Source organism: Amblyomma americanum, chromosome 7 (assembly GCF_052857255.1).
Source record: "Amblyomma americanum isolate KBUSLIRL-KWMA chromosome 7, ASM5285725v1, whole genome shotgun sequence".
Taxonomy (NCBI): domain Eukaryota; kingdom Metazoa; phylum Arthropoda; class Arachnida; order Ixodida; family Ixodidae; genus Amblyomma; species Amblyomma americanum.
In genome coordinates this window covers 153,735,304-153,759,814 of record NC_135503.1, presented here as the reverse complement: position 1 = coordinate 153,759,814, position 24,511 = coordinate 153,735,304, and the positions used below count along the sequence as shown (strand labels likewise).

Below are 24,511 nucleotides of genomic sequence, written 5' to 3'. Positions count from 1 at the left end.
AGAGCTAAGCGACTTTCTCAATTTTTTACGAACAGAATACACGGGCAAAGTTAGCTACATTGCGAAACGAAACGACACATTAATTATAACCAGTACCTCCCAACTCGGCAGCAGTAGCGGTTTTCCAATAATTCAAGCTCAGCCACTGTAAACACTTTTGCTGAGTGCACAAATGACATTAAGCGGCGCAGATATGGCATTGAAGCGGTCTTAATTAAATGAAAAAATAGATGAAAATTGTGCTGCAAGAGGGGATCGAAGCCGGGCCTCCGGCATGCGAGACGGGGACTCTTCCACTCCGTCACGACTGCTCTTATAAGAGCGTTAGCTCTTACCACGTTTCGAGGTTTTGTGGGGTCTGCTACCACCCTGAGATCACAGCGCTATCTGTGGCAGCAACTAGAAAACAGCACATCTCGCATTGAGATTTGTAGCGCCATGTGCAATGGTAGTTCACACACAAGTACACGTAACTACACGCAACTACTAATTCAAGCGTTACCATATCGCAAACCGAATTCTAGATCCAACTTTACCCCCCCCCCCCCCCCCCCGCCCCGCCGCGGTGGCTCAGTGCATAGGGCGCTCTACTACTGATCCGGAGTTCCCGGGTTCGAACCCGACCGCGGCGGCTGTGTTTTTATGGAGGAAAAACGCTAAGGCGCCCGTGTGCTGTGCGATGTCAGTGCACGTTAAAGATCCCAAGGTGGTCGAAATTATTCCGGAGCCCTCCACTACGGCGCCCCTTTCTTCCTTTCTTCTTTCACTCCCTCCCTTATCCCTTATCTTAGGGCGCGGTTCAGGTGTCCAACGATATATGAGACAGATACTGCGCCATTTCCTTTCCCCCAAAACCAATTATTATTACTTTACCCCCCCCCCCCCCCCCCCCCACCCAAACGAAGCAAATTCCTTTTGCGACGTATATTAAGGGGGCGTAACTCGACAACGGGCGCGTTCTTCTTCGCTTTCTTTGTCTAATAAACCAAACAGCTAACGTTCGTTACTTCAACGTCTTCCAGACGGTGGGGGCCTTTTTTTCCCTTTATTGCAGGCAACGCGGCCTACAATACGAGGACAACAGACCGTTGGAAAGTGCCAAAATGCCGTACGAACTATGGGTTTCAGGGTCTTAGGAATAACCTGCCTCGATTACTAAATGAACATATTAAAGCGGGAACAGATATTTTAGGACTAAATTTCCGGAACCTGAAGGCGTTGTTTTATTAATTTGCATGTCCCTAATACACACCACACATTTCATAAACAAAACACTTTGTACAGATATTTAGCCACTGTTTCATTATGACTGCATGTCTTTATTTCCCGACCGTTCCATGAGCTTGTCGCCATACGTTTCATAAAAATGCCAAGTTATAATTTTGTTTGTCTCTGTATATTTCTGTATATTTTTTTCTGTACATTTGTTTCTGGATTGTGTTGCTTCGTTGCCGTCAATGCCAGGGGGGACCAAGATTTTTTTTTCAAGCCGTAAAGGAACGGATTTTCTTCTTGGCCCCTTTCACAATGTGTACGTCATGTTGTGAAGAACAAATAAAAATGAATGAATGAATGAATGAATGAATGAATGAATGAATGAATGAATGAATGAATGAATGAATGAATGAAGTGCACCGACTATGACAAGCTTCAAGTCCGACTTTTCGGCTCTTGGAAGTGAATGAAGGCGCGTCTAGTGAATGCACAGATGTTTCAGAAATGTATCTTTGAGATATGTATTGAGGCGTCCATGAATAATTTAATTATGAGCATGAAAATTACAGATATCTTAGTTAAGCGAGTTGCGAAGTACGTTTCCGGTGAATTTCCTTTGCGCATGGCGAGCACTCGTAGCGCCATCATGCAGCGCCAACTGAAGCCACAGTACGCAATGTACGACGTTGGTCCAGCCGATGGCGCACTTCTAGTGAACGCACAGATGTCTTAGAAACGTAGCTTCAAGATCTGTACGGAGTGGTTCATGAACGGGCGACATGAACCTTGTGAATGAAGGCCCAGCCGCTTCGACGAGCTCCGGTGCTGGCAGTTGTGCGGAACGCACTCATCGTTAGAGATGCTAAGCCGCGTCAAGTTGCCCTATATGCCGGAGCTTTCGCTCTCTAACCAGCTTCAACAGTAGTTAGACCACAGGTAATTTTTTTTTCATAAATTCACGCTACACGCGTAGTTCCCTCCATTCTTTTCAGTGCGTGAAATTAGTTCCACGAGCCAAAACCTGTATTTATATCGGTTGACTGCGTCTACTCATCGACATGCATTGTTTTAACTGAAAATTATTACTTGTGTAAGCATCTTACCCCTGGTTGTTCAGAATCCAGGATTTCCGAAATATTTCAGCCGCACTTTCGGCATTTTTCAGCGACCTAAGCACAGAGTAAGACAGTTAGAACGCGAAGAATTGTGCTTTCGGAAGATTAAGACGAGCAATTGAACTAACAAAACTGAATACACCCTGTGGATGTTATGCATACTTTGAATATGTTATTACCACTCAGAGAAGCAGGCTCCACGCGTCCCTCTTCCAGTTGCGCAAATCAGCCGCCCAGAAGTGTTTGTCTCCCGAGCTTCACAACCGCATTAGCTGCTTACATTCAGGAGTGTTCTCTCTCTGAACAGTTTCTACATTCTAGAAACGGTTAGAAGTTCAGTGCGAACAAAGCGGCTAGAATGACTCCCAAGAAAAGTGCAATACCGGAGCTTATTAAGGTCGATTCACTATTGGAAACGACAGCGGCTAGCCTATGCAACATGCTAGGGAAGGAGGCTTTCGTTGAAATGCCAGCAAACACTCCACAGTGTAACGCCCTAGCAGTCGTTAAAGATATGTTTAAGAGTTAGGAATACTGCCAGAGCAGCAAACAGCTGCATCGAAAGCTTGCTGGAAAAAAATGGACCAGAAATATTTTACAAAAGTTGCAAAGAGACAATGATTTTTTTTTTTTGTTATGCCTGAACAATGTTTCCTTTCTCCGGGTTCACATTTATGCTAACCCTGGTTATCCATTGTTAATATCTGCATGCCCGTCTTGCTTGGGCCTTGCTAAGGCCTGTTACTTATACACATATAACCGGATTGCGCAAACGGGCCAACCAGCAACCCCTAATATCTCTCCACAAGGATATTTGAAGTGAGCCTGGATGAAACTTTCATGTGATGGGAAATCAAGCGCAATCTGCGCAGTCTAGCGCAGTAACTCGAAAATTAATGACGGTCTAGTCCTTCTAGGATAGGATATACGTAGCGTAAGCGGGCGACATCTGGTTCGGAAGAGTTAGTATATAAAATGCGCGCATTCACACATCATCATCACCATTAGCCTGACTACAACCACTGCTGGGCAAAGGCTTCTCCCATGTCTCTCCAATTCACCCTGTCCTTTGCCAGCTGCGCCCACCCTCTACCAGCAAACTTCCTAATCTCATCCGCCCACCTAACCTCCTGCCGACCCCTGCTACGCTTGCCTTCTCTTGGAATCCACTCCGTTGTCCTTAAGGACCAGCGGTTGTCTTGCGTTCGCAGTACATGCCCTGCCCAAGCCCATTCCTCTTGATTTCGACTAGGATGTCATTAACACGCGTTTGTTCCCTCACCCACTCGGCCCGCTTCCAGTCTCTTAACGTTATACCTATCATTTCACTTTCGATGGCTCGCTGTGCTGTCCTTAACTTAAGCTGCACCTTTTTGGTTAGCCTCCACGTTTCTGCCCCGTAGGTGAGTACCGGTAGGATACAGCTGTTGTACACTTTCCTCTTGAGGGATATTGGTAACCTGCTATTCAAGATCTGAGGGAATCTACCATATGCGCTCCAACTCATTCGGCTACATTGGCTACTTTAACTATATTATCCACATTGCCAAAGACTTCGCCCTCCTTGTCTCTTAACGCATACACCTAGTTTTTTCCTACGCCTAGTTTCCTCTTCACCGCTTTTAGGCTACCTCGGTTCTTTAGAGCATGCTCGATTCTCTCCATATTAAACTTCTTTATGTCGGATACCCTGCGCTTATTTATTTTGCGCCTTTATTCACGGTTAAACATCGAGCCGTCGTGGCGGACAGTCTTATGCACCCAAGCAAAACAGCTCCAATGTTTGCATGCTCTAAGGCTGCAAACAAGAAATCGTGACGAACTTTATCGAAGGCCTTGGCAAGGTCAATCTGAATTAGAGCTACTTATCCGATCTCATCTGATACTGCCTCTACTACTGACCGTGCAATATGAATATTGGTTTGGATGCTGCGGCCTCTGATACCGCAGACCTGATGCGTGCCTATTACGTGAGCGACAATTAGCTGCAGACGATTGAAAAGAACCATTGAAAAAGTTTGTAATCTCCATTACAGAGGGAAATTGGACGATATCCCTCAACTGTTTTCAACCGAATGGAATCTGTGCTTTTTGGAATTAATATAGTATGCCCAGAATAGAAAGTGGGGGGCAAAAAAACCAACATCGTAAGAAGCCTGGAAAACCTCCATCAAGACAGGCGCTAGGCAAGTGGAAAATGTTTTATAGAACGCGCTAGAAATGCCATCTGGCCCAGGAGATTTCTGAGACTGTGTTATAAGGAGTCCTATACAAGGCTAATTGTTAACCAAGAGCTAAGCAAACTTATTCCATTGAAATTATCTGTTCGCCAAGGTTGTCCCTTATCGCCTTTGTTGTTTGCCCTATATCTTGAAACCCTTTGCCTCAGTATTATTAACCGTCCTTATATCCATGGTTTCTCCTTGGCGCAGTGTGAAATTAAGATTTTAGCCTATGCAGATGATGTCGCCCTCTTTTGTTCTGACAAACAGAGTGCGCTTGAGGCATTGTATTTGACTGAATAGTTATGTGAAGTATCAGGAGCGGCTCTTAATCTAGATAAATCCAAGGGATTTTGGTTGGGCCATTGGGGTACAATGCCAAGTCATTATGGTGGAATAAGCCGGGACTGCGGGCCGCTTCACTACCTAGGGGTTCCTCTTCACCAAATTCGCAACAGTGGCGCCAACTGGGATTCTCAGATAGTCTCCATGAGGCGACAAACCCAGGCTTCGATGGGCAGGGAACTATCAGTGTTTAGCCGGGCTCAAGTCCGCGACATTTTTTATTGCAAAACTTGCCTATGTGCTGCAGGTTCTCCACTGTGCGAGGAAGAAAGTGCAAGTGATGCACAGAATGTTTGCTACATTCGTATGGCGTTCCCAATGGGAACCCATGCGTCGCGATAACCTATTTTTTTCTCTAGAGTCTGGTGGAATCGGCCTTGTTCACTTACTCGTGCATGAACTTGTCTCGCATTTTTTTTTTCTTTTTGAAATCTTCAAACCACCTTTTTTTTAATAGCCGTGCTTATGAGGCGTCTCAGTGCTCATTTGCCTTTCTTATTCGCACCGACGGGACACACTCGTGAGGGGCCTTTATAGGGATTCCTTAAGGAAGTTGGTGACACCTTCAATATCCTCACTGCGCGCTTTTCTTTAGACTACCTGTATGGCCTCTCCAGAAGGCAGATGACTCAGACACTTACAGAATATTTGTTCCTTGTACCGTTGTATCGGCGACGTTTTCTGGACTTCCTTGACACCACTGTTTTAAAGCCTGTTAGGCGAATGTGCGTTTCCGCTGCCGCGAAAACATTCTAAGCTGCACACGTCAACGCTGCCTGTGAAGGCATGGCTTCATGCTGAGGAGATGCTTGCGCCATGGACGGTTAGTTGTCACCTGTGCAATACACCAGAGACAATTGACCATTGTTTTGTTCTGTGCATTGATGCTATCTTCTTCTGGGACATTTTAGAACGAACAATTAAGAAGGACATTGATATCACACCCTACAGTGTTCGTTTTTTTCCCACGGAGAAAAACAGTTATGTGCCATATGATCTATTTATGTTGCTGGGACTATTTAGTGTCTGGAAGAGCCGCATGATGGACCGCCACGCCGAATCACTACAGTCGTCGAAATCTTTGTTTCGTGAACAATGCACTTTGGTGCGGCGAGTATACGCTGCCCTGCAAGAGGCGCCTGTCTGGCTCCCCTATCTGGATGCATGTGTGTGCCTCCCAGACTTTTGATTTTTGGAAGGAGGATTTATGCAGGGGTAAGGTGGCCTAGTGTTTTGTGGCGGAAGCATGATCAGACTTTTCTTTTCGGCACTATTTCTATGCAATAAAGAAAAAAAAAGAGCTGTTGTGCCGGTGTGGTAGCGTCTCCGCCTCAAACACCAAAAGCCGTGGTTCGAGTCCAAGCTTCGACACAGGGCTTTTTTTTATTCACCATTGTGACGTCACTGCCCCTCGCGTATAAGCAGCACGGCTCTACAGGATGCACGCGAAACTGGTCAACCTCGGCCAGTGTAGCTCACGCTACAAAAACGTTGGCCTTCAAGCAGCTAGATTGTGTATCGACATGGACAGCTTATTTCATTTCAAGAAGCACTATAACGTCTTACAAGGCAGCCCTGAAGACACCCCGTACCAACGGTTCCAAAACGGCAATGGCATCAGCAGTGGGCACGTGTTTGAGCTTACAGACTGTTGCAATGATCCATTTATTATGTCGCAGCAATAAAGTAATTACGCTAATAATTTAGCATTGATCAACGTTACAAGTTAAAAAATAGAAACAATTTCTTATGCTTTCTTTGCTTTTTGTGACTAAAGGGCTCGTTAATTTGTCTGTACTAAGGTCGGCGAAAAAACTCACCACGGCAAAGAAATTGCGCAGATATTGATTCGTGCGTAGCGCCAGAGAAATGCAATAACTGCTTGTCGTCAGCTGGCAATTGTGCCCACGCACGGCTGGGTGACAGGGAGGTATTGAAATATTCAAAGACGTCGATGACAATTTTGTTCGTTCACCCCGAGCAAGCCGTGCTAATCCTGACGATGACATCCCGACTATCAGCAATCCATTCAGCACTAAACCTGGAGGACTACTCTTATGAATACCCAAAAGATCACATGTTGCAATTATTTTGATCGAAAACTAACACTCATCCCAAGAAAAAGCAAGACCATGCTGCCTTTCGACTGGGCCCAAGTCCTGCTTTCCTGGACAGGACTCTTAATAGAGAGGCAGCTGTGGAAAGTTGTAAGACACTGTTATGATTACTGTGATGGGAACGCTCTAACCTTCTGATGCGTACCAAACTTTCTTTTAAAGTTTGTCCTGAATTTGAAGCGAGTAATTAAGACTTCATGGAAAGCCAATGGGGTGCGTTTTCGGCAGTAAATAACAGAAAATTACAATCCTTCCGAGGACGGATCTGCGGACATAATGACTGTTATGATGGAGTCCTAACGTTTGCGGAAAAAGTGCGGTGATAAACTTGTCGTTAGAAAAATTCGCTCGTCCAAAATTTCCAGTGTAGTGGACTATGGTGAACGCGCCTAATGTTGCCTCCATGGCTGACGAAGAAGTTGAAGGCGAAGTCTCGCCTAAGTATCACCATTCTTAAGGACTCCATGCCCAGTCCTACCCCACCCACCCCGACCGTTCTCTGCGCTGGAGTGTTGCGCCAGCGTGATACTTCTGTCTTCAGCGGCACCGGCGACCATGACGTCGAGGATTGGTTGGCATCCTACGAGCAGGTGAGCGCTCATTACAAGGTGGATGATGGACTCAATCTCAATAGCGTCATATTCTATCTTTCGGACGTTGCCAAGCTATGGTTCCGAAACCACGAAGGCGACATCACCACGTGGTTGGCTTTCAAGACCAATTCTTCCGATGTATTCGGCAGGCCTGCGGTGCGCAAGCTGCGCGCGGAACAACGCCTGCGAAGACGGGCGCAGCTGCCCGGTGAAAATTTCACCAGCTGCATAGAGGACGTTGTGAACCTTTGCACACGCGTGGATGCCTCCATGTCTGAGCGCGCCAAGATTGACCACAATATGAAAGGCATTGACGACGATGCGCTCCAGATGCTTCTGGCACGCAATCCCACCCCAATCGTCGACGTAATAACCCATTGCCAAAACTGCGACGAACTTCAGAAGCGCCTCATCCTTACCCGTTCTCCGCTCTCGCAGCTCCGCCACTGTCGCCGCCGCATAGGGGCCTCGCCAAACATCTCAACCATTCTGCATCCATCTCAGATGCCTCATTCGGCTCCTCCATCCTTTCCTCTGGCCGTATACACCAACGACCGTTGTCCTTACGGGACCCGACGTTCTCCATCACCACCATGTCTCCGCTCACTGTCACCAATGCGCCGTCGCTCTCCCTCCGTTGAAGTTCCGCAGTTCTGGAGGCAAGAACTGCGCGCTGTTCGCAGAGCTCAAGGCCTCCGTTTTCCCACGCAACGTCCTTCATGTCATCGTCGACGGACTGCCGGTACATTCGCTTATCGACACGGGTGCCTTGGTATCAGTGATTCGTGAAAAAGTCTGCCGCCGTTTCCGCAAAGCCACGACGTCATTCCTGGGTCTCTCGCCCGCACCGCTAGTGAACAGCGCATTGCCCTCTGGCCTCATGCACAGCGCGGGCCATCATTGACGGTATATTATATAAAGTCGAATTCTTGGTGCTGTCCTTATGCTCACATGACGTCATTCTCGGGTGGGACTTCCTGTCGCAAAACAACGCCGTCATCGATTGCGCCCGCGCTGAAGTTTAATTTTCTGCTTTGTCTGACGAGCTTACTGCTGAAACCTCTGCCTCCTGGCCACTCAATGTCACCATCGTTGAAGATGTCGAAGTTGCACAGGAAGCATCTGCCCTTGTATCCCTGTCGTGGCCGCCGCTGACCGAGAGGAGACCGCATTCGTTACCCCTGACAGCCTTTACGAGTTCACCGTTATGCCATTCGGCCTGTGCAACGCGCCAGCCACATTCGAAAGAATGATGGATAATGTCTTAAGCAAAATAAACTTACACACGTGCCACTTTATATATATATAAAGCTTTGTATACGGTAATACTCTATTGTGTGCACAGCATCCGTAAAACTAGACGAAGAATGCGAGTTCAGTATTTACGCGGACGATTGTACCGTTTTTTTCTCTGGGAAGGACATGGCAGAAATTGAAAGTAAAGCACGGGATTTTTGTTGTAATCTGAAAGATTGGTGCAAAAACAATTCATTGATTCTGAACGAATCGAAAACGAAATGCGTGCTATTTCGGGCTCGTGGCTCATCAGTTGATGTTCCGAAGACGGTTGTTTTGGGACCGTATGTAGTAGAAATAGAAAAATGTGTTAAATCACTTTGGGTGATTTTTTCGGAACATATGTCAAGGAATGATCATGTTAACTATCTTTCATCAAAAATATGCAGGGATGTAGGAATGATAAACCGGTGCCGCCATTTCCTTCCAACTAAAGTAAAACGCGTGATTTATTACGCTCTATTCCATTCCACCCTGTGTTATTGTGTTTTGGTGTGGGGCAACACCACTCTAACGAATTTGCAGAAAATTACCGTTCTCCAGAAACGAGCCCTCCGAGCAGTTGAAAACGTGTCGTTCTCAGAACACACAGCGTCATTTTTTCACAAGCACAAGATCATTAAGGCGCAAGACATGTACGTGCATAAATTATTCTGCTCATACAAAGGGGCCAATGCAGGTACCTTAGATGTATTTTTTTATTTAGCGCAACTAAAAAGACCTTTGATTAACTACTGCTTTCGTCATCAATCGCCTTGGCTAGTTCCATCATCACGAACTAATTACGGTAAAATGATGACTCAACATACGTTACCAACAATATTAAATCACTATTCGGATGCTTCACAAATAGACATTGAAAAACTATCCCTTAAACGTATTACCGAGCTGGTCATATAAATTTTGTATACTGCTAAGACTACATATTGCACTAATGTAATATGCCTTGTTTGTTTGCTTTTTGCTGTTTTTTTGTTTTGTTTTTCAGTTTTTGTATTTTCTGATGTATGCTTCTCTTTTTTCTCTCTCTCTTTCCGCTGTGTATTTTTTCACATAAGAGCATTGTTCGTCGCTGCTAATGGGTGCTGGGTGACTGGAGCTTAGTAAAGCCGCAACAAAGCGGCTTTTTCTTCAGTCACCTTTTTTTCGCTGTATTTTTTCATGCGAAAAATAAATTAATTGATTGATTGATTGAAACTAGGCAACAGAAAAGATAAAGCCATGGTAAAATTGCGCTCGTATGAACAAAACACTGGTTCCTAAGGGTAACAGATTGGATTCCAAGAGAAGGCAAGCGTATAAGGGGGCGGCAGAAGGTTAGGTGGGCGGATGAGATTAGGAAGTTTGCAGGCATAGGGTGAGCGCAGCTGACAAAGGACAGTGTTAACGAGACAGACACGGGAGAGGCCTTTGCGTTTAGTCAGGCTGATGATGGTTATGATAATTGTGATGATGGTGATGACGATGAATAAAACGCTTCGGCAGTCTATACCAAAATTGGAAAAAAAATTATGGCCTAAGTGGTACGACGCTACCTCTTGCAATTTACCTCATAGCTTTCGAGATTTTCCATGTTCAACTCGCGCACAAAAGCATGAAAGTAGAATGCACATTAAAGCGAGAGAGTTTGATTAAAACAGTAAGCAAAAGGCAATATTGAGTGACAGACAGGAGAAAATTTTGTTGAAATTGTTGTCTCATTAACTGCCGCCACGCAGGTATCAACAGTAACAAATTAGTGTCTCTTTCAAGCCTGATGAACAAAATAACCAACGATGCATGTCATGCTGTTACTAAGCCCAGCTTCAGTGTCCTTGAAATAGATTAATAAAGAAAAGGGAACTTTGTCTGCATAGAATGTCTTACTTTGTCTGCTGAGAATGTTGGTGGGCGTGTTACTACAGATAAAAATCTTACTACTAATAAGGATGGCATATGTTAGTCAAGAAATTATCTGAGTGGTTGGTTCGAGCCTTCAAGAGCATCGCAACCGGGCGATTAAAAATTGGAGCAAAGGCTCGGTTGTCACCGTGCGTTTGGGTTGCAGGGAACGATTACCGTTTAATGTGTTGCTGGCGCCCCGATGCGTCAATAGGCTCCAAGCTATCAAAAGGGTGGTCAGCTAAAAGTTGAAAACACACAAGCAGGGTAGTTCTGACACCGTGAGCTCGGGTTTTTCGTTTCTAGGACGAATGTGCCAGGCTTGCGAGAGAGTGTTGCTCAGAAATAAAGGGTTGTGGCTATTGAGAAAGAAACCGCGAGTGCCTAATGGTGGAGCGTGAGGAAGACTTCATCGCAGTTTGTTTGTTGAAAAAAAAACTTTCCCACAAGCAAATTCGAGATATTATTACAATCAAACTTTGCAAAGATTTATGAACAGCGTAACGAAGGGGCTATCAGGTATACGGTTTGCAAACATAAAAGAGAGATACGTGGGCTTGAAAGGGCCGACAAGCTTCCCCATATTTCTGTACTCGAGCCGCAGAAAGTGGCAGTACGCAAGTCACATTGGAAAAAGCGTATTCAAATTTCGAGGTCCGTTACCCTGTTTGAATTTTCAGACACATCAAACGCGCAAAAAAGCGCTATTTTCCTGATCCGTTTCAGCAGTAGGGCACAGAACGTAAGCACGCATAAATATGTAGCGAAAAACTGGACTGATATCCGCTTCAGGGCATTTGCCCAAAAATATCTGACAGCACCGTCGCTACACAGAGCGCCCTCGTTCGGCACAGCCTTGCTCCGAACTCGTGAAAGCGCAGCCCGCACATCATACGCGCCTAGTTCGTATCATCCAAAGAGCGAGAGGGAGAGTGCGAAGTTGCGTCAGCTGTTGGACCCTCGAAGCTGACGAGCACCGGCAAGCGTCAGCGAACGCAACGCAGCCGCACAGCCACGCGCCTGCTGCAGCAGCATTCGCGGCAGCCTGGTTAATTTTGGCAAGGAATGTACGTCCCTGAACCTACTTTGTGGTAGGCGGTCCACCTGCCCACCGGGTTGTGGGCAACCTGCCTGGTGTGTCCACCTGACACGCCTTCACTCAACTCGTGAAATGTACACCTGGGTTAAGGCCTTCGAGGTCAATCTTCAGGATAAAGGTCTTTAGAAAGAAATCACTGTAAATGCCTTACGCGTAAAAGCCTTTAGGCCACAGGTCTTTATGGTAAAGGCTTTTAGGTTCGCTTTTAGCACGTAAGGAGCTTAAGTTCTCACCGTAACTAGTACTACTGCACGATATTCCGGACTTAGCCATGCTAAACCGTCTGCTATTCTTTTTGCGCCTTGTGTTAACAAGTATATCGCGATACCCTGCACAATGTACAACTATGTAGCCCTCATTCTTGCCTTTTCACTGGAATCACTTACACTGGCAGGCGGATGGTACATTCTAAGAAGTCAGCTACACAGAATTCTATAATAGATGCCCCTAATACATACGAACTAAATAGGTAGAAGTCTTTTTTGTTGCCATTAAACCGGTCACGTGGAAGCCTGGGGCATGAAGACTACCAAAACGCGTTCGGTTTGAATTGAGGACAACGCAGAAAGCTTTGGAAAGGAAGATAATAGGTGTAGCACATAGATGCAGGAAAAGGCCAGTGTGGGTGAGACAATAAATGCGGGTTAATGACATCCTGGTCAAAATCATCAGGAAGAAATGTGCCTGAACAGGGCATGTAATGCGAAAGCAAGATAACCGATGGTCCTTAGGGTAACAGAGAGGATACCAAGTGAAGGTAAGTGTAGCAGGGGCGGCAGAAAGTTATGTTGGCGGATGAGGTAAACAAGCTTGCGAGGATAAAATGGCCGCAGTTTGCACAAGACAGGGTTAACTGGAGAGTTATGGGACAAGCCTTGGTCCTGCATTGGACGTAGTCAGGCTGATGATGATGAAACCCGCCACGCATTTCAACTTGGGCTAGTCGGGGCCAGTCCCCGCGTTGTCTCCCTTTTGGGCTGTCTTTAGCACAGATTTAAGCAGAAGAAGGCAACACCCAAAACAGTGCGAGAGAGGCTGGCAGCTTAACACACGAGATTACTGTGCAGCGATGGCGCAGCGGTCTAATGCAGCGGCAGCGCAAGTGGTTAGTTAGCGCAGCCGTGGGCACCGATGTAAGTTATTAAAGCTTTTGAGGGGAAAAGCTTCACTACGCTAGGTAAAGCAGTCTCCGGGTAGGCGGCACAACGACCTTGAACGAGCTTCAGCCTACCAAGGGTAGCCGTAGATGACCATATGTGGTACAATTCAGGTGTCGAACCCTAGACACCTGATGTTGAACCATGACCTTAAGTTGACCTTTGATATTGGGCATTGATATATTGTCGTGTGTGTTATTATTATTCGCGCATTTTGCACTTAACGTCATCTTCAACCAGCGGGGTGCCGATCGACGGTGAAGAGGTAGAAGCTCGGCAGAACTCGCTCGTGAGCCCGACCGCGACCGCTTGGCCTGTCTCTGGCGCCTGCTACTGTGGTCCTGGTCCCCCATCGTGCCTTCGACCCGCGTCGTCTGAACGACCCGTGACAATATAATATGGAGAGAATCGAGCATGCTCTAAAGAATGGAGAGAACAGGAAGAAGATCTGGAAGAGCCTCAATGGTGAAACTAAAAATGAAATCGACTTCATACTATGCGCTCAACCTGGCATCGTTCAGGATGTGGGTGTCCTCCGAAAGTTGCGCTGTAGAGACCACATAATGGTAAGGTCTCTAATTAGCTTAGACTTTAAGAGGGAACGGAAGAAGCTAGTGACGAATAACTTCATTATCGAGTTAACGGTACGAGGGAAAGAACAGGAATTGAGGATATCACTGCAAAACAAATATTCAGCTTTAAATGAGGAAGACAATCTTGATGCTCATACAATGAACGATACTCTGACAGCGAACATTACGGAGTGCGCAGTAGAAGTAGGCGGTAGGACAGTTCGACAGGATACTGGAAAGCTGTCTCAGGTGATGGAAGATTTGATTAAGAAACGCCAAAGCATGAGGGCGTCTAACCCTACCGACAGAATAGGACTGAAAGCTATCGAAGTTAATAAATAAGTGCAAGATAGCCGACATAAGGAAGTTTAATATGGGGAAAATCGAGCATGCTCTAAAGAACGCAGGTAGCCTAAAAGCGGTGAAGAGGAAACTAGGCATAGGTAAAAACCAAAGGTATGCGTTAAGAGACAAGGAGGGCAATGTCGTTAGCAATATCGATAAGACAGTTAAAGTACCCGAAGATTTCTGCACAAATCTGTACAGTATCCAATGTAATCAGAGCGTTAATAAGAGAGACAGTAAGCGCAGAGCAATGCGTCATCCCGCCAGTAACGGAAGAGGAAGTGAAGAAAGCCTTAGGAGCAATGGAAAGGGGAAAACTGCTGGGGAGGATCAGGTAACAGCAGATCTGTCGAAGGATGGAGGGAAGATCAAGCTAGAAAAACTAGCCACCCTGTATACGCAATGCCTTATGACCTCGACTGTACCAGAAGCTTGGAAGAATGCAAACGTTATCTTGATTCATATGAAGGGAGACGCCGAGGACGAAAAATTACAGACCAATCAGCTTACTATCATTTGCCTGCAATGTATTTACTAAGGTAATCACTAATAGAGTAGGACAACCTTAGAGTTTAATCACCCAAATGATCAGGCAGGCTTTCGTAAAGGATATTCCACGATAGATCATATTCACAATATCAATCAGGTGATAGAGAAATGCGCAGAATATAACCAACCACTATATATAGCCGTCATTCATTATGAGAAAGCATTCGACTCAGTCGAAATCTAGCAGTCATAAAGGCATTGCGTAATCAAGGTGTAGAAACGGCTTATGTCAAAATACTGGAAGATATATGTAGCAGCTGCAGAGCTACCATAGTCCTCCATAAAGTCAGCAATAAAATTCTAGTAAGGAAGGGCGTCAGGCAAGGAGACACGATCTCGCTGATACTATTCACCGCCTGTTTACAGAAGGTATTCCGAGACCTGAATTGGGAACAGTTCGGAATAAAGTAAATGGAGAGTACGGAAAATAATATGCGATTCGCTGATGACCTTGCCTTGCTGAGTCACTCACGAGATGAATGGCAATACATGATCAATGATTTAGACAGGCAGACCAAACGGTGGGTCTAGAAATTAACCTTCAGAAAACCAAAGTAATGTTCAACAGTCTAGCAAGGGAACAGCAGTTCACAATTGGAAGCGAGGTGCTGGAAGTGGTAAAGGAATACGTCTACTTAGGGCAGGTAGTCACAGCTGACCCCGATCATGAGAGGGAAATAACTAGAAGGATAAGAATGGGGTGTAGCGCATATGGAAGGTTCTCTCAGATCATGAATGGCAGTTTACCAGTTTACCACAAGAGAAAAATGTACAACAGCTGTATCTTACCGGTACTCACCTACGGGGCAGAAACGTGGGGGCTAACGAAAACAGTTCAGCTTAAGTTAGACCAACGCAGCGAGCCATGGAAAGAAAAATCATAGGTGTAACGTTAAGAGACCGGAAGCGGGCCGAGTGGGTGAGGGAACAAACGCGGGTTGATGGCATCCTAGTCGAAATCAAGAGGAAGAAATGGGCTTGGGCAGGGCATGCAATGCGAAGGCAAGATAACCGCTGGTCCTTAAGGGTGACGGAATGGATTCCAAGAGAAAGTAAGTTTAGCAGGGGGCGGCAGAAGGTTAGTTGGGCGGATGAGATTAAGGAGTTTGCAGGAAAAGGGTGGATGCAGCTGGAAAAGGACAGGGTTAATTAGAGAGGCATGGGAGAGGCCTTTGCCCTGCAGTGGGTGTACTAAGGCTGGTGATGATGATAACGATGGTGATTGGGTTACCTTTGGGTTTAACTTTGACCTTAAGTACATATGATTGGGTGATGTGAAGCCTTGTGATGAAATTCGATGAAGGTGTCGTAAGACCATGTGATATCACGTCATAGCCACGTGGCCGTGTGGGCATATAAGAAAGGCTTTTACGAGACTAGCGGAGCGGCCATGAACGAGCCTCAGACGCTTATCAAGCGTGTTTGCTTTTCGCTGAATTCCAGGGTTAGCCAAGTTAAGCTACTGGCCATTTTTTCTTTTCCTTTGACGTCACACCTCCTTCATCGATCAGCGAATTTTCTGCGAAGTGGCACCACAGGTTTCTTTCTCCGACGACGCTTTTAATGCTATCGCTATAATAATACTCATATGTACAATTAAATGGTAAAGTGGGCAAAGTTTTAACATTAAGCTAAAGCTTCACTGCCTGGCAAACATTTTTAGTTTCAATGTTTTTTTTGTCTGCAACCATCATGACAATCCCTGATCGTTCCTTACGTCGAGGGCTAAACGCTCAAAAGTATGGTGATAATTTTTTATGCATCCCCTGCGAAATAGCCCGCATATTCGGCGTCACTGTGTGTGCATTCTCGCTACAACAAGCGCCGACGGCCTATCGTTCCGCTGTCAAGCCGGACGTTTTCAAACATCGGCCAGAGATTTCTTCGTATATGCTTTTTCGTATGTTTTCTCAACCAGTTCAGCGACGAAAGATGATGATGAGGATTGATTTTTATGGCGCAAGGGCATCTATATCCAAAGAGCGCCATGGCGCAAGGTATTTTAGAATTCTCAAGGTGGGTCAAGGACCCATTTCCAAAGCATTTCACCCTAAATAAGCCGAGCACCAGATCAGGGGAAAGCTTGTACCCATTGTATCACGGGTGGGCACCCGGCAGCACTGGAGATCGAACCCCGCCCCTCCCGTATACGAGGCGGATGCTCAACCACTTCGCCACCGCTGCGGTAGCGAAGAAAGAGGGTTTGTATCATATGAGGCTGCAACCGAAGGCGAACATGCACAAGTACATTGCTTGATTTGAAAACTAGTCCCATTCTATTCGGGCTCCACCAACCTAACTTTCTGCCATCCCCTGCTGCGCCTGCCTCCTGTTGGAATCCAGTCTGTTACCTTAATTAACCATCTGTTATCTTGCCTTTGAATTACATGCCTTGCCCACGCCCATTCTTTTATTTCGACTATGGTAATTCAGGTTGCTCTAATTTTATTAATGATCAACTGGGTATTTAACTTGCAGGCAACAGAGAGTAAGCTGATTGGTCAGCAGTTCTTCAGGTCCCTGTCATCCCCTTTATCAAGGATTATGATAATACTACTCTTGAAGCCTCCGCTACGCTCCGGACCGAAAAGCATTGCGCATGCTTGGCAGAAAAGTTATCTAGGCCGATAACGCCCCGTATTTCAACAGATCTGCTGTTACCTGATAAATACCTGCAGATTTCCATATCTGGATTGCTTATAAGACTATTTCTGTCTCATTCCTGGGCAGGTAGGTGCTTAATCCCTCGGCGCCACTACATTTGTCATTAAAGTCGGGGTTATTTTACCTGCTGGGCACATCTTTCTGCAAATTCCACGCCTACTTTACTACCTTATCTCTTAGGCTAATGAAATTTTCCTTCTTGTTTGTTAGTGCCGACATGTGACTTTCGGTCGTTCCTAGTTGTCATGACTAGGGAGTCACAAAGAAGTGGCGCAGCTTAGCATCGTGCGTAGCTGACTCTGGTGCCATAGCGTCAACAGCGCAATTCTTCTTTCTTGGTCACACCAACTGTGTTTTTTTTTTTCAGCAAGCGCGAAGCACCCCCTGAGACACAGCCGGCTGCCCGCTTTAGCTTTTCTGTTTCAGTGAATGAAATGACAGCAGTAATCCTCGATACTATTCAAGTCAAGATTGACTTGAGCACAATACTAGACGCTGCCCCGCAAACGCAGAGAGGTGCCGAGAATCAAAACATTCGTATATGCCAGCTGGGAAATAATCTAAGAACTTAAAGCCGCACCAGAAAAGCTCCCAAGACGGTTAGCACAGTGCAACGCTTGCGGTAGTGCGCTGAGCTGCCATTTATTCAGTCTCATTCTCTAAAGAGGATGCGTGGTCATCACTGTAATTTCACTCGTGATATCAGCACGTTCAGAGCTCCCAGCGTCGAAACGCGCCACGCTGGGCAAGTTGCGGTGACGTAAGTACGTCAAGCGTGACCTCAACGCACGGTAACCAATCAGTGGAGTGCGGTGCTATGACGCCGGCGCAGAGCCCCTCGAGAGCCTCTGTCTCTGTGAAAGACAAGGATGACTAGGAGCACAGAAACGACCGCTACGAGCGCCAGTAGTTTCCGTCTTTCCACGTCACCTTCGCCTCTCTCAAGCTGCTTCAAATTCCAAAACAATGTGCACTTTCCGATCGGTGTTCATGTCAAGTTAGCGGTATTGCTCTCCAGTCTATCTTGTGTACCTGTGCATTGAGCTGCTGCAGCAATGGGCATCAATCGCCGCCTGCTGGCGGACGCTTGAAATGGGAAGGCCACACGTGCTTCCGTGCGCACAAATGTCTCAGAAATGCGTGATGCAGCTCCCGGAGTGCGAAAGCAGACGTGCTCAGTAGGCAGCCATGACGCGAAGAGAAACTAAAAATTCAAGCTATGCGTGGGTGAGGCCATCACAAATGTGCATCCGTGAACAATTTTAGGTTTCCTCCACGAAGTAAACCGACAGCTGCGTGATTTGAATATATGCGTGAATTGACAGCATGTAATTGTTTTTAGTGATTCCTTAGTATTAAGCGAGAGTATATGAACAAACATTGTAAGCGCGCCATGACACACTTGAACCCAAGAAAGGCTTAAGTAATTTCAAAGCTTCTCAACAATCACCAGGTATAAGACTGTTCCTTTAGATTCTCACTTCGAAAGAGAAAATCTCTCATCAGTACCAGCCTTCGCATTGCGGTTTCAGGTTTCTTACTTCCATATCGCTCAAGTAAGGAAAATCACGGGTAAGTGCTTATTGCCTCGGAAATATGACAGTGCGAAAGCTTTCTTTAATTTAAGTACAGTACAATCGCTGTGATAGTTCAAGACCAATATTTTGACAAGAAGCGTAAAAAGCAGATGTGCGAGTGCTCTTAGCTTACCAATAAACATTTCTTGCTTCCCAAGCCTATGAAAAAAGCCTCCGCAAAGTGTTGTGGAGCGATGAGACCCTGTGCTCGAAGAAAAGGCAGGTTTTTCAGGAAATTGCACGCAGCCGCTTCTAAACCGGCTGAACACAAAACTCAGTTGCTTTCATGAGACTAGAATCAAATTACTTGGCACAACGATCGCTCACAGTCTTATGAAATTCAGTCTTGTAACAACACAACCATAAAAGAGCATTTTTCCTGAGCTTCGGCTGTCTCCCAATGTAATCAGAGGTCCTCTAATGTGATTTCGAGAAAGAAACAGCGAGTAGTTTGTAGCATAGATCAAAGAGCAACAGCAAATTGCCTCGATAAGTGCTCCGCAAGTCTGGGCACCCTCAATTCTTTACTTAGTGCATTCAGTTTGCTAGTATCAGAGATTGTTTTCAGGCAGAAATTGTCGTCATGTTAACAAGCGCGGCCTTCGATCTAGTGACTGATCAACAACTCAGAAATGCGAATAGGGTCGGAGTTGATTTATAGTGTCTCAGTGAGATCATGTTTTTATCCTAGTTATCAAAACTTGTTGCGCTCGAAAGCGATTTTAATAAGCAGCGTAGACCGAATTCATCATGGAAAATTTGAAATTCATTTTCGGCCAGGGCACAAGTGTAACATTTCGGTATTCTGTTTCTACTCTAAACGATATCTTAAGGCAAGCTCCTTCCTTTTTACTTTATCTCCCCGAGCTACCGACCGCACCCTCGTTTAGAGTGCATTATCTTCAAACGATAAAATTTCTTTTCAGCGAGTGAGGAGACGGCGCACTGCTGTGGAGCTTTTCGACACTTTGCCTCCGGCAGCGACATCAGTAGCCTTCGGTTTTGTCTTTCTAAGCTATCCAGATACGAATTAATTGCACTTCATAGCAGAAAGATCTTGTGCTGTGTGTTCAGGCCAAGCAGAACCCTGCCTTTTTCTTGCGCGCACAATGGCGGCTGTTCTACCGAGCCGAGCTGTGCATCTGCATGTGCAGCTTAACGACTGCAATAGATTCGTCAAATTGATGCTGAAACATTCTTGCCTCTTTGTTTCCGCTAAAACTTGACAACTTGCCGAGGATAGTGCATGAGCTTACTCTCTCACTGAAGAGCCTGGAATGCAAGGCTAGCATCCAAACGACCAGTCAGCTTTAGAGCGGCAATATGGAAGTACTGGACATTTAAATATGCGACCAAAATCAACTGTTTCCTCGTCATCCTCTGCTCCCCAGTGAACGTTCCACGCTTTTTTCATAGTGAATCTTCCTCTCTGACATCTTTGTTCCGCGCTCCTCACAGCCTTAGTTGTCTTATTTCGTTCACTGCGTTCGTAGAGACGGTATCAGCATACCATGCATAGTCCACTCAAAGTTCTTTTACCGCGGGCCACTTTCAGCCAAGGCGCATTGCGAACTTTGTTTGTTGTTACCGCGCCACTCAGAGCCAAGTACTACTACCAGTTCCAGTTCCCAAGTGAGTCAATGTCCTCTTCCGCGATGCTTTGTCCTGAAAGCAGTTCCCTCAGTGAACGAACGTCGAGGCCTAAGGTGGCATGGCAAACCGTGCACCGTAGGCGAGTCAGGGCGCGTGCTTCTGTCTCCAGAATACCAAGGCGCACCTTTTTGACCGGGCTGAGAGGCCATTTCATGCATATGTTTGCATGCCACTGTGCGCAGGCTTGAAAAGAGTGTTCACTGACTTTTGTTTAGCTGCTGGTACGCACGTGCACAAGAGGCATTTCAGAGTCATTTCAGTGACAATAAGCAGTTCCCCTGAATAAACTGTCTCTGATGCAGCGAATGGCATGCAGAAAAGAAAGCCTTGAAGCACACTGCGACCGCAGTACAGAAAGACCGGCTCCTTAGAATCCACTTCGCCAATGCTGCTTCGAAACTTCGGCAGCCACGTGTTTCCCATTAGGGCAAAAAGCGGTCTTGTAGCATTACACATAGCGCAGCTTTCGTCGGCCACAACCGTCTGCGCATAAAAGTGCTGGGAAACGTGCATCTGCAATTCATGCGGAAGCGGCAAGCCGACTATTTGCGGCTGTCGTGCTAAAAGTGCTTTCATCCTGACGAGGTACGGTGAGTGATGAATGTTAATACCTGATTAGGAATGGTCGCGTTGAATGCATATGAGGGATATTGGTGCTGACCAGCAAACACACTGCGCTAGCTCTATATACTCAGTACACACTATTACTACTCCAAACCGAGTCTTGAAAATAAAAAAAATTCGCAGACAAGCCGAAAACACTTACGGAGTTACTTACTCCACTTTAAGTATGACGAAGGCGCATGTGCGCGTGTCCTCTGTTCATCAAGGCATGATGAGCGCCGGATAAACTGCTCAGGTAAGGATGAATTATTCATGTGGCGTGATGAAGGCAGCCTTTGGCAGTTTTGCAGAGAAGCGCGAAATGCAAAGCGCCGCTTGTGGTGCATCGCTAGATGAGCGATTTGATATAAATAAAAGCGTCTTATTTATCAATAACGACAAAAATACCTGTGTGGTACAGTGTACAAGCGCAATCTACAACGCATCGTGTGGATATGTAGAGCTCAGGTTATACTACGCATGCGGTTCCATGCGCAGAGATAATTAATTCACCTGGCGTCAGATGCACGGGGCCCCCTATGCAAGCAGCCATGGCTGTGTGACAACACGGCAGCCAAACCGAAGGCCGTTCAGCTCGTTTCCATCCTTTGCGGCCACAGTGCGCCGCATTATTCGGGACAATCTGGAGTCAGCCCCACCAGACTCCAGGCCACCAGGTTATCTCGACGCGGCTAAGCAGAAGAGGAACACCTGCTCTACTCCCAAAGCTGGAGTCCCTGGTCGTCAGTCGGAGTCCTTATTTTCAGCATCTAAAAAATTATGTTTCCTTTTAAGAAGGCGTTTCCTCGCGGCAGACTTGTGGCACTCACTAGATAGGTTAATAAACGAGAAACAGTTGGCTCCGCCAATATACGTGCTACGCCTCTTGCTCTTGCCAGGCAGGTTAGCAGATCAAAAGGTTTTTTAGCGCGCTAGCACTACATCTTACATTGAGCCGCTTAGCTGTTGTCTATACGGTCCCTCTCTCCACCGGGCCCGGGAAACCTGCCCTAGGAGGGCCACGTAGGTTACGCGGCCATAGGACGTCATCACAACCTGTGCACCAGATCGTGAGCAAACTGCCCATTGTGGCAGTTATTGACTGGTCGCGAGAGGTTGCTCGGGATGAACCTGGGTTTCACAAGCCTCACTGGTGGCAGCACCTGCCATCGCAGGGCAGTGGCGCATTGCTTAACCGCTGCACCACTGCGCCAGAAGCGGTACGAGGACTCCCAGCGATCTATGAATATTGAGTAGAGAATGACCAACTCGGTATATTAGTGCGTGCAAAAGCACTAATCCGGCCCCTGCTCGCTCATCGCCGTCTTCTACGCAGCACTAATCCGGTCCGAAGACCGGCTTTCGCTGGTGAACCAGGCAAGAGCGGTGGCAAAAGCCGATGGGCTCCAGAAATGAGGGCCTACCCAACCACTGCAATATTCTCTGTGAATTAAGCGTTTCTCACTCACTCACTCTGCCCGGAGCAAAATCGTCTCTGGCGGGTCTGCAGCTATACTAGCGCGAGCGCTTCGTCGTTGTTGTTGTTGCCCCAAATACGATGGCACCTACCCACGGTGGCGGATTGGCCAGGGTTTGATGCAGATCCAAACATGAAAATTCTCATCCAGGTTTAGCTAAAGCGGCCCATAAATTGAGAGGACTCTGAGAGAAAAAGAAAATCAAGAATATTGCGGGAGCTTGCGGAATATAATTGGTTAATAATTGGTTTTTTGGGGAAAGGAAATGGCGCAGTATCTGTCTCATATATCATTGGACACCTGAACCGCGCCATAAGGGAAGGGGAAAGGAGGGAGTGAAAGAAGAAAGGAAGAAAGAGGTGCCATAGTGGAGGGCTCCGGGATAATTTCGACCACCTGGGGATCTTTAACGTGCACTGACATCGCACAGCACACGGGCGCCTTAGCGTTTTTCCTCCATAAAAACGCAGCCGCCGCGGTCGGGTTCGAACCCGGGAACTCCGGATCAGTAGTCGAGCGCTCTAACCACTGAGCCACCGCGGCGGGTCAGCTTGAGGAATCCGGAATGAAAATCAAGAGAACAAAGCAGTGCGAGTAGAACAACTAAATTTTAAGAATTAATCAGAAAGAAAATAATTTTGAGAGGAAAGTAAAGGCATCGAGAAGATAACACAAAAATCTCCCGGTTTCAATTATATACTTGTGAAGAAGCTGACACACCTGCCTAATGGCATGCCCTTTGACGGTTGCACTGAAGGAGAGGAGGACGGGAAGAGTAAACGGCAGCCCTGATTGAGCGAGAGGATTTTCCAGAAACTGAATTCTCTGCCGTGCAAACCGCTGGCAGTAGAGTATGAAATGATCTATAGTTTCAACGTCCCCGCATGGCGCACATAGATTCGGCGGCGTCAACCAAGAACGGCATAAATATAAATGAAGGCGAGGAATCCTACAGCGCAACAGCGTAATGGAAACCTCGCATTGCCTTGATGCGCAGGAACGTATGTTCCGTGGGAATTTCAAATGTTCGAAATCCACTGTAGCAAGGATGGGCTCATGGCTCTGGTAATGGTGTATATCGTAACGTTCATAACGGGACGTGGTCAGAAGGGTGAGATTCGGAACGACTTGGGCAACAGGCCCATTGATGGCTGATTTCTCTAAGAAATCGACCATCGAATTTGAAGTAATGCCACAGTGCACTGGTATCCACTGAAAGCGCACCTCTAGGACATGACGTGGCACAATGTACATTAGAGATCGGTAGAGGAGACTAGTTAGCGAACTTTCTAGTGCAGCCAAGACTGAGAGGCAGCCCGAGAGAATGGTAACTTGAGAAATATTGCTGGGAACATTTTGAAGGGCCAAACCAATAGCTAGAAATTCAGCAGCGAAGATTTGTGTATAATCGGGGACCCGGAGAGAATAACTCCAATATAGGGTGTGGGAATAAACACCTACTGTTGCCTTTTCGCCTTGTTGAGAGGCTTCTGTGAAAATTGCAGCATGGCTCGAGTACTGAAACAGGTATTCCTCCAGGAGAACACTTAGCACGTTGGCAGAGAAGTGCTTTGGATATAGCCGCAGCATATGGCCGAAGCAAACAGCTGGTGCAGCCTGCAAACTGCTGACGCATTGCACAGACCTAAGCGAGATTGCAGTTCTAGACAAAAGGTGCTCAGTAAACACAAATTAAGGCAGTTTGTACAGCGGCCAATGTTTATCTAGAAACAAAGCTGCGTTAGTCAAAAAAACTGGAGGAGCCACTCCAGGCATTGGTTCAAGTCCCCGTAAGAAGGTGCGCACTGTGAGAAGCTGGAAGCGAGAGTTCAAGCCACGTCCGCAAGCTTCGAGAAAGAGGATGCAATTCGCCACTGATTTTGGTAAACCCAGACAAAGCCGCAGAGCGCGCCTCTCCAAAAGAACCCGAGGTTGAATTTTGTATCTAGGAAAACCGGAGAACAAAACGCAACCGAACTTCGAAATGGGTCTTACGTAAGTCTTATAGAGAAATAGGAGAGTGTTTCTGC

General features: G+C 46.5%; 1 protein-coding gene and 1 non-coding gene across 2 annotated transcripts in view; both read right to left on the bottom strand.

The window, feature by feature from the left end:
• The window catches only part of LOC144096694 (potassium voltage-gated channel subfamily KQT member 1-like), a 372,193-nt gene that overhangs the window by 38,491 nt on the left and 309,191 nt on the right, over positions 1 to 24,511 (bottom strand). The gene's annotated exons all lie outside the window — the stretch shown is intronic.
• On the bottom strand, positions 22,953 to 23,024 carry TRNAS-ACU (transfer RNA serine (anticodon ACU)). The gene has a single exon. It is a non-coding gene; the product is annotated as a tRNA-Ser (tRNA).